At 32.4% G+C, this 11417-nt stretch overlaps 1 protein-coding gene across 2 annotated transcripts in view; it reads left to right on the top strand.

The window, feature by feature from the left end:
• The first annotated feature begins 7360 nt into the window (after positions 1-7360).
• The window catches only part of Ten-a (Teneurin-a transmembrane protein), a 266172-nt gene continuing 262115 nt past the window's right edge, over positions 7361-11417 (top strand). For both annotated transcript variants that reach the window (XM_085201214.1, XM_085201213.1), the window contains exon 1: positions 7361-7535. The gene's annotated coding sequence lies outside the window, so the exon portion shown is untranslated. The remainder of the gene's footprint in view (positions 7536-11417) is intronic.

The following is an 11417-nucleotide window of genomic DNA, read 5'->3' as shown; positions in this document are numbered from 1 at the left end:
AAGTATCTATCTAATAATTAATTTATAATAATGATGGAAGGTGTCAAATACTTTATGAAGTAATTTTGTTTGGAAGGAATTTTGGGTAAGCTTCGCGAAAGTTTTCTCGCGTAAACGACGTAAGTTGCGACCTCGACTGATGTTGAAAATTAAGCCTACGTAGGGAACATGATATGGTACGTACTTTGTATTAGGCGATGGAGATAATGCTTGTTTTTATTTGTTGCAATTAGTTATCTTGTACTACTCAACATTTGAAACGTTTAACCAAATAAACGGTTTTAACAAAATGTATGTTAAAACCGTCGTTGCGCAGCGGCACAAGGATGTGACTGTAACGCGACGGTTGTGGGTTTGATCCCCGCTCGAGGAAGTGAAATATTTATTTATATTGCCATTTCTTCGTTCTGGTGTCGAGGCAAACCGCGATTGAAGAAGCAAAGAAGCGTGATTTCTACCCCTCAACACACAATGCCACCAGAATTCGGCAGAAAGTGGGGAACAGAGTGTCTTAACACTTGGTTCCCTCTGCCTACCCTGCTGTGTGCGGGATACAGCGTGAAGTTGATTTTTTTAATGTTGTAAAAATATAATGTTGACGTGATTATATATATATATATTAAAACATTTAACTTAAACTGCAATAATTTAAAATATTTTTTATACATAACTGTACGTTCTCCATCTTTTCAGCCGTACATGAAACTGTCAAACCTCCATTCATATTCAAATTGCTCTGCAATAACTCATGTTATTATGGAGGAGCTATAAAAATATCAAATACAGACCGGCAGCCCTGAGGACAGATCGTCCATACAAGTGTTCCTTTTCACCAAAATTATATTTACATAATTGTTTATAGCAATTTTACAGCAAGGTTTATTTTAAATATATTGTAATTATATTAATAACTTGCATGCTGGAGTTACGGTTATTAATATTTAATACGATGCAGCATCCCGAATGCTGAATCTTGTTAAAATAAAAGGCACGTATGAGTGCGGTTCTTAAATTTAGTGCAAAACATTATTAGACTTTACGAGCTTAAAGTACAGCCTCGTAGAACAAGGTTACGTGATATTAAAATTATATTTACTTAATGCGGCCTCGGCACGCGTCGCAACTATTAAGAGATACACGACGCTACTATAATTACTGATTAAGGAGCTTTAATAAATGTATTATTCTTCGCAGGGATGAAATGAATGTCGGAAGACTATACAAATTCTTCTGTAAATTTGTAGAAATCAGATCATTCTCATAATTTCATCAGATAATTATCATTTCATCAGATAATTATCTGATATGTAATGCAATTTATCGGACCCCTGCCTGATGCTGTGCTAATCTGATAGACAACAATCAGCCGTATAATAGTTGGTCAGAACGGCAACGATTCGCGACTACTACGAAAATTATGTTCATTGAAAAAGAAAGTTGAAAATTTATTTAATATAATCCAAGTAAAACTAATCCCATCAAAAACATAAATGTAAAATGAAAGCCAAGTTCTGTAATAAAACGTATGCTTTCAGCGATAAAAGAAGTGAGATGTAAATGTATGCCAAGTTCAATGGTCAGTCCTGAAATTTATTTTTAACAATATAAAATATTTTATAACAACTGAAAATGCCCATTCTTCTTACAACTTGAAGACTTTATTTATGTGTAATATCTGACTTGGCTAGTTTTCAAATTAATTTACATCGACATTAATGAATGTATTCAAATTTTATTCTATTCTATTCTATTCAGATTCTATTGTAAATTCATATGAAAACTAGCCAAGTCAGATATTACACATAAATAAAGTCTTCAAGTTGTAAGAAGAATGGGCATTTTCAGTTGTTATAAAATATTTTATATTGTTAAAAATAAATTTCAGGACTGACCATTGAACTTGGCATACATTTACATCTCACTTCTTTTATCGCTGAAAGCATACGTTTTATTACAGAACTTGGCTTTCATTTTACATTTATGTTTTTGATGGGATATCATTACTTTTTGTACAGAAATTATAAGTAGGAAAGTTCATAATGTAATCAAAATCAAAATATTCTTTATCCAATTTGGCCATTACAAGTACTTTTCCTATAGGAAGCTACTACGGCAAGAAACTCAAGAGTTGCTCTTTTTAAAACATAGTTTAGAGTAAGCGCTTCATAGGACATTTCTCTTCGCCGAATAAACCAAGTAGGACACCATTGTGATAATACACTTCTATTTTAATATTGTACAAATCTACTGCAGCCTTTATTTCGGAAGTAGCTCCGTACGTAGTTAAGCAAAGCATGTCTTCTTTAGAAGAGTAAGGATTCCCGTTTCGAGCGCTAGTGTAGATACTTAAATCATTCCAGTTACGACATACGTACTCTACTATAGTCTCGCGCAATTTATTAGTTTGTTGTATATCAATACGCTCAAACGAAGAATATGCAATAGCATGGAAGAGACAGCCCCCATCGGGAGGCATTGGAACAATTCTGTGTAAGTTCTTGTTTCAACCACAAGCAATTCTATTGAACGACTCATTGTTCCACATGCCTTGGAAAAAATATAATCAATAAGTTTATTAAGTGCTGACGGTACCAATCTGAATTGATATGATCCCAAGGTCGACTTCGTTCTCTGCCGTTTTTACAAGTGTTCTTAAAACCAGTAAAATCATGAAACCCAGGCCAAAAAAACCATTAAAATATGAGGGCCTTCGTACAATAAAATATATCTAATATAATTAGGTATTTACTTTTTTATTATGGTCAATAAAATTATGTTTTATTACTCTTAAGACGATATTTAATTATATATGAAAATAGATTATATTTATCTATGAATCTCGACTATAGTTTTTATTTTGTTGATTAAATGACAGTTGTCAGATTATAAAGTAATTAATGTATGCTGCGTTTAGAAATCTGATATATTTATTATTATATTTTTCTAATTTTAATATTTTGTTGGAATAACTCAACACGCAATGCCTCCAGAGTTCGATGGAAAGAGGGGAACTGAGTGTCTTAACACTAGGTTCCCTCTGTCTACCCCGCTATGTGTGGGATACATCGTAAAGCGGATTTATTTATTTTTTATTATTTTGTTTAAGTAATTTTAAATTTTCTCTTTTTTTCTCTTATTTTTTTTTATTAACAATTACTTAATTTTTACTGTTAATAATTACTTTATAATTACTTCTGTTAAGATAGCTGGTAGGCTGACAATATATCAAATTAAAAATCAAATCAGCTTCACGTTGTATCCCGCACACAGCAGAGTAAACAGAGAGAACCTAGTGTTAAAACACTCAGTAACTCCACTTCCCATCGAATTCTGGAGGCATTGCGTGTTGAGTGGCGGAACTCAATGCCGCGCTTTGCCTTGGTGGAAATTTTTTTTTTTTTCAGCTTCATGATGTATTTCGCGCACACCAGGGTAGGCAGAGGAAACCTAGAGTAAAGACACTCCGTTCCCCACTTTCCGCCGATTTCTGGAGGCATTGCGTGTTGAGTGGCGGAACTCAATGCCGCGCCTTACCTCGACACCAGAGCGAAGAAATGGAAATATAAGTTTAACTCAAGGAAATAAATATTTAATTTCCTCGAATGGGAATCGAACTCACAACCAGTCGGTTTTACAGTCACACTTTGTGCCCCTGTGCCACGACTGACCTTACAGATAGTATATTATTATTAAATTTTATTTATAGTTCTATCAATATAATTATTTTTTTATATTTATTTTTTAGTGTATTTTTTTTCTGTTTTAGGGTTCTGTACCTCGAAAGCAATAAAACAGAACCCTTATAGGATGTTATATAGGATTTAGTACTTAAATATTGTAATAATAATTTAATATCAAATACGTTAATCGAATATGCAAATACTCTTAGTATAATAAGTACTAAAACATATGTTTAAATTATAATAAATAATAATAAAGGATGTTAATCCATTTATTATATTTGTATATTTTTACGTGAAGCCCTTGAAGTCCACATGATGGCAGGCTTTCTCAGGACATAAATTAGAGTCATTTTTAGCTACAAATGGAGACATATGTTAACTTAGAATATACTTGAAAGCATCGTGTTGTTTTAGATGGCTTACGTAAGTAATAGTGAAGTTAGTCTACAAAACAAATAAAATATTTACTAACGTGTGACATAAATAAAAGCAACATATATAAATAATGCATTGCTCTTATTTTGATGGCAGGCGCTAAGCCTAATAATCAATTATCATGAACTTTGATTGCTATGCTTTCACTACAGGCGCTATAAGTAAATGTTCCTAATTAAATCTATTTATTGAAAAATTATAAGAAAATATTAAAAAAATACTAGTTTCGGATTTTTCCCTTTACATACACCCAATTACTTAACCGGATGCTAAATTTCACCATTCCAGGTCATCTGGAACTTGGTTAACATTAAGGTCTATAGGTCAGTCACCCCCCTAAAAATTAACGATTTTTGGACGTCATTATCTAAATAACTGTTTGAGCTGTGTTTATGAAATTTAATGCACGTATACAGGTAGGGGGTCTAAATATTTGAGCCAAATATGATAGGTTTAAGTGGAATAGTTTTTGAGTTACGAATAGGTAAAAAGTGGCTTCGAATGGTTCGTGTAAAATAACACACGGTGCTGCTCGCCAGTTCTGAAACCCAGAACTTGGCACGCGCTCCGCGCGTTTTAAATAAAATATACTTAAAATATAAAATTAATGTTTTTTTTATATTTTTAAAGAAAAGATGTAACTAGGCAGAAAGAAATGTATTTGTTTTGCGTTTGTTAATATTTATTTAAATTTATTAAAATTCATTATTATGTCCTCAATTCCTAACCTATGAATAAAAATGGTAATGACAGGTTAAAGTATGCTTATGTTAATGTAAACGTGTTGTAATGGCTTCGAAAATAAGTTTTACTTAAAAACAAATGGACCATAAATAATAATTCGAGAATATAAAAAATCTCGCTGTTATCTTTTATGTAATTTTTAAAATATTACTTTAATGATAATAAATTCTCACAAATCACTTTTCATAATTGTTTTTAACGCACAAAACCATGAAATTGTAAGAAGCCCAGAAAATTATTAAGCTGATGAGAATAATAATAAAATTAAGGATACGCAGCGATTACACTTCAAGAAAACAAAGGGTGATTATTATCCTCTTTTACATAGAATAAAATATTGTAAGGAGCTCGTTGGATGCTTAAATTGGAAGGAAATCATTTGAGGCATTTTGGTATTTTTGTGTAAGAGTTCAAGACATTTAGTGAAACCTCTCTTGAAAATTTGAATTTGGGCGGCACATTATTGCGAAATGACTAGCTATAAAGACTTCAAACGCAGGCTAATCGTGGCTTCCGACCTTTCAGCCGACCAAGGAGGGACAATGAGTGTCTGTTCTACATTATACAGTAGGGACAACATCATCTAATGTTGTTAACTTACTTATTCTTGTATGTTATAGTGGATAAAAAACTAAATCTATTTAATATATATTATAGTAATAAATACTATAAAATATATGTTATTATATTAGTTGCACAAGTAAAGTAAGTTTATAGGGGCAATAACATTCATTAATTAACTTAGTTAAGTAAATCAATGAAAGTGTTAAAAGATCAACTTTAAAGATTATTATTGTATTTATAAAAAGAAAAAAATTATAATCGTGACATTATTTCATTTTTATTTTTTTAATTTCAGCTATAGAAGAGCAGGCAGAACGAACCAGGTGTCAGAATACTAACGATGAGAGCAGGAAAATGAAAATAAACCAATCTACCATTGGAGATCGAACCCACGGCCAGTCGCCTACAATTTATTCACAACAAAGCCATTCCCACTGCACTACAAAGATCTAAACACAATAGAATTAAAATAATATATAGTAATTTATCTATATATATAAAATCGAAAGGTCACTCACTCATCACGAAATCTCAGAAACTACAAGTGCTTGGAATCTCAAATTTTGCATAGGAGTTACTTATAGGACGTAGGTGCTCGCTAAGACGGGAATTTGCAATATTCGACTTCTAAGGGGTTGTTTTTGGGGTTGAAAGTTTGTATGAAACTTCGTTACTACAAATGCTAGGAGTTTCAAATTTTGCATAGACGTCACTAGGACGTAGTTATGGAGACAGAAATTAATAATAACATAGTTCACGCGGGTGAAACCGCGAGCGGACCGCTAGTCTATATATATAAAATCGAAAGGTCACTCACTCATCACGAAATCTCATAAACTACATGTGCTAGGAATCTCAAATTTTGCATAGGAGTTACTTATAGGACGTAGATGCTCGCTAAGACGGGAATTTGCAATATTCGTCTTCTAAGGGGTTGTTTTTGGGGTTGAAAGTTTGTATGAAACTTCGTTACTACAAATGTTAGGAGTCTCAAATTTTGCATTGACGTCACTTATAGGACGTAGGTATTCATGGAGACAGAAATTAATAATAAAGTAGTTCACGCAGGCGAAGCCGCGGGCGGGCCGCTAGTATATTATATAAATAATAATATAGTACTTTATTATGATGTTACGAAAATATGAAGATCCTCAACCGATTAGGACATAAAACATATACAAGGACGTCCAAAATAACAAAAGGACAGGAAGATAATTTATACGTACATAAAATATTTAGGTGAGATATTTATTACGTGGAGAGGAGGTGTACCGCGTGTGTGTGACAACGGCCCAGGCCGGCGCCCGGCGCGGCGCGGTGCCGTCTGCGTGCCACCGCGGTCGCGGCCCACCGGTCACATTTGGCGTCCGGCAAATGTCATACTCTATGAGACACTTGCTTTTTACTAATTTACGATGTCAATGTTAAATATCTAGGTTAACGTTGTTAGTATATTGATTTATGTATGTTTTTGCTTTTTTCTTATTTTTTTAAAACTATTGAAGTTGATTAAAATGAATTATTTATATCCAAGATATAAGTTTACAATATAAGAAATTAACGATAAATGATAATAATAGCGACTCTTCATTTAATCGTTGGGCGGGAATTGTAGTTGATGGGCGGCGTACATGCTTCTGTTTTCGAAACAGGAATTAAAGGGAAAAATTCATATAATTTACACATGTGTATATATTTTGTAACATATTGTTACAGTCTGTGAAAAAAGAAACATTTGTTTAGTAATCTTCACCTAGTGCATCTTCATTTAGTTTATGTTAATAAGTTGGTGATTACTGGCAGGGCTGTCAGCATTTTCCCGAGAAATAGTAAGCTGCACCTTATCGGAGCGGGCGAAGGACGAGGTTTCGGGGTTCATTGCAGGGGTTGCGGGAGGTACAAAAGGCCTGTCAGTGCTGGCCGTTCCGCCGTAGTGAACGGACGTTACGTCGTTTTAGCGAATATACGTGTTCGTTTTCACCTTAATTTCGTATATCCACCAGTTAATCTAATTAAGTGATCCGTAAACTGACATCTCGCGTACAAATTGTTTAAATATTTTCACAACAAGGAATGCTTCGAACTCTGATAACACTGGAAAACTGAAGGGTATGCATTGTTAATGTAAATATTTTCATGTTATAACAAGTTTTATAATTACATTGTAGTTGTACTGTGATACAGTTGTAACAGATAGTTTCAATTTGGCTTTTATGTACTATATTATGTTAACAAGTGTACATATAATAAAATGTATATTTTATATCTTTTTTTTAATTATCTCAAGTAATTTTGTAGGTAACACTGATAACGTTGTTATCTAGATTAAAGAAAACTATATAGGTTAAACGGATAAATTACTTTGGAATAATTAATTCCTTATCTACCTCCACTGCAGTCTACCGTTATCGTATTTGATGGAGAGCTTCATTGTTCAATATTAATCATCCTTCTCGAATAGCTTAAAAATAAGTCCTTAATATAAAGTATGTAGTTATATCACTTGTTTTGTTTATTTCATTAATTAATATTCTGATTTTTGCCTTTTTTATTTTTTTATATTTTCGGAAACCACTTAAATAGGAAGAATTACGTCATGTAAGAATGCATGTAAGGATCGATTTTGATTAAATTAATAAAATATTGTAAATTCGTGGTGGTATTGTAGTAATATGTTTTAGTTATATATGACTACTGCATTTACTTTTCTTATATACGCGTGTATATTATCACTTTAAAAAAGTAGGAATATATTAATGTATACAAAAAGGTGACAGTATCTACTTATAATAAAAATAATATATATAAATATTTACAAGTGGACAGTCATACTTATTTAAAATTTAAAACTCCAAAAAAGATAATGAAATTATAAAAAAATAATAATTACTTTCCCATAATGGGAATCGAATTCACAACCGTCGCGTTTACAATCACACGTCACTGCGCCATGACGACCTCTAATGTAATACGGGTTGAAATCAAAGTTGACGAGCTTTCATTTGTCACGTGCGCCCTGATTGAGGACACGTTATAAGGAAACGTGTTTAAATTCATATGAGAAAGATTATTTTATATAAAAAGGTTACTTTTATAAAATATGTACGTGCAAATCGCTTACGACAAGGGGCCCCGAGTTCACCTCCTGTCATCGTGTTTAGACCGTTCTTTTCGAACTTCTCCACGTTCGCCCCTTCTAAGGGCTTTGTATGTTGGGTGGCGGAACATTACGCCTCATTTGATGGTAAGAGTCCGTGGATATGCGTATAATAAAAAAACGGTTAAGTACGAGTCGGGCTCGCTCACCGCAGCTTCCGTACCAATGTCAGGATTGTAGGTCAAAGGGAAGTACCTACAAGAATGTTAACAACGTTGTCAAAAGTTTGCCAATTTTTATGAGTTCACAAACTTAAATTTGCGGGCATTTGCACTCATTTTATATGAAATGAACTACAAATATACGTTTGTAATGAACATTTTCTATGAAATACCTACAAATTTTCACTTTTCGGATTTTTTCCTTTATTTGTATTGTAAGTTCTCACATCGCGTCGTGCCAAATTTCATAACCGTAGATGCACGAGATATGTATATCCTATAGCTTTTGATTACGCGGCGAATTTCTTACAAAAACAATGCAAAACTGCTCGTATTTTTTGATTGCGTTGTCCTAGAAGCTTGATTTTTTCTGTACCTCAAGAGAGCATAGACTCCCTGCGTGTTTACACACATTTACAAATATTTATATAATTAAGTAATATTCTTAAACATTATTTACATTTGAAATAAAAAATATTATTTTAATCTTATTATTTCTAAATACAAATATTTAATTAGAAATCTTATAAATAAACCTATTTTTGCATAAGCGTGAGCACATTATTTATACGCGTCACTATTTATAAAGTCTTTTCAATGAAATATTCACTGTGCATGCGGAAAAGGTATTAAGATTAACTTTTCATTTTCTTTCTACGTTAAAATTTCTATTACGTCTTGTCATGAAAGGAGCTTACTCAATGCGTTTTCAGGTTATTAGGTTATCATAACGTTCCTTTGTAAAGAAAATGTATCTTAGACCCTTTTATTGGTTGTAATGTAAATAACCGACACGTACCGAGAAAGGATTGAGGGTCAACGTCTTCTGGGAATGTGAAACAGCATTTCAGATATACGACTACAGAAATATTTGCTGAATGCTGTCTTCTATAAACGTTTTAAGAAGATAGCATTTACCAATTGATTTAACAGGTAAATATGTGAGAAATAATGTTTTTTAAAAGAACATTTCTTTTGTTTACGTCGCATTATGTGACCATGAGCAAATAATAAAAAAAATGTTTCGTCTAAAAGAGGCTAGGATATTTAATAGCGATATAAAGAGGTGAACCTCTTTTTAAAATTTAATTTAAGTCTTCCTGCGCTAGTGCGATGACGGCACGGTACGACATAGACAAAGGTACCATGTCCGATTGCGGGCTGGTTTACGTTCATTCATGATTTGTAATGTGACTTGCAGTTTTATTAGTTGGGTATTTGAAATACTATTATTATTATTAAAATACTATTAAATAGTTACTTATCTTCTACTTTTATTTGGTATCTACTACTGTAGTCTTGTGCGGTTTTGAACTTAATTGATACTAGAATTTCAAGTCTCTTGATAAGCTTTTAATGAACGTGGATATGGTTGGAGAGCACGCCGAGGCGCACGCACAGGCGGCCCCTTTGTAACGACAACATACTTACTTCGAAGTGATCTTAACAATTGTTGTTACTTGTAAAGGCTGTCAGATGACCTGCTCTTTTCATACTTATGAAACAATAAAAAATTGAAAGCTGCCAAGCTGCCAAGTTTTAACCACTTTTTAGGATTCCGTACCTCGAATGGAAAAAACGGTATAAATTTTGGAGTATTACTGGTCATTCATCAATAACTTATTTTAAGTGTAAGACTTGAAGGCTGAACAACTGATGGCGTTACTTAAGAGATGAAGATTTAATTTTTAACAAGTAAATTTTTGTTGGCATAAAAAGTATTCTATCTAATAATAATTTTCTATACAAATATTTATTTTATAATAATGATAAAAATATCAGTTACAAGTATTTGTATTGTAAATGATAAGAAAGAAACATATAGGTCAATTTAATCAAGTTATATATTAAGCATTCAGTAATTTTCACGTGCGGGAATTTAATGAACTTCCATGTGCTATCCCACGGGAAATTTTTGTTTATCCGTAATAATATAATAAGGTTATATTCTCTGAATATCGACTTTTATTTATAAAGTAACAAACATTAACAGGATTTTTGTTATTATCTCTACAATTCTATTCAATACTATTTGTATAGTCAAATTATGTAATTATTAGTCCGGTGCGCCCGATTTATATATAACAGTTTTATATTATATTATTTATTATTTTAGGGGTTCGATATCTCAATTTCAGATCTATGGTCCTTGAAATAGAAAATCAAGCTTCTATACTTACTATATAGATACGAGCTTCTATGTATCAATTTTGCTGTCTTTTGTACAAAATTCGGCGTGTAATCAAACCCTATAGGGTATTTCCAGTGGGCCTGCAAAGGAAAAAGAATCCAAAAAGTTTATTGGTATTTAATAGAAAAAAATAATTACAAACATATATATGTAGTCCATTTTATACAAAACTAGCGGACGCGCGCAGCTTCGCTAGCTTATTTAGGGGTGAATTCTAATAAACCATGAAACATGTGTTCAATGAAATATTTTTAAGAGTCGAAATTTCAAATTTTATAAAAATCGGTGGCGATTTGAAGATTTTTCCATACAAACTTTCAACCCCTTATTTGCACCCTTAGGGGGAGAATTCTAGAAAACGATGAAATACGTGTTCAATTAAATACGTTTAAGAGTCTGAATTTCAAATTTTATAAAAATCGGTGCCGATTTAATTTTTTTTCCATACAAACTTTGAAACCCTATTTCACCCCTTTAAGGTT

This window comes from Heliconius melpomene, chromosome 17, assembly GCF_056956725.1.
Source record: "Heliconius melpomene rosina isolate 202511_hmr_F chromosome 17, ASM5695672v1, whole genome shotgun sequence".
In the NCBI taxonomy this organism is placed as follows: Eukaryota; Metazoa; Arthropoda; class Insecta; order Lepidoptera; family Nymphalidae; genus Heliconius; species Heliconius melpomene.
Note: the sequence above shows the minus strand (reverse complement) of the source record. Positions and strands in the feature narration are given on the sequence as shown.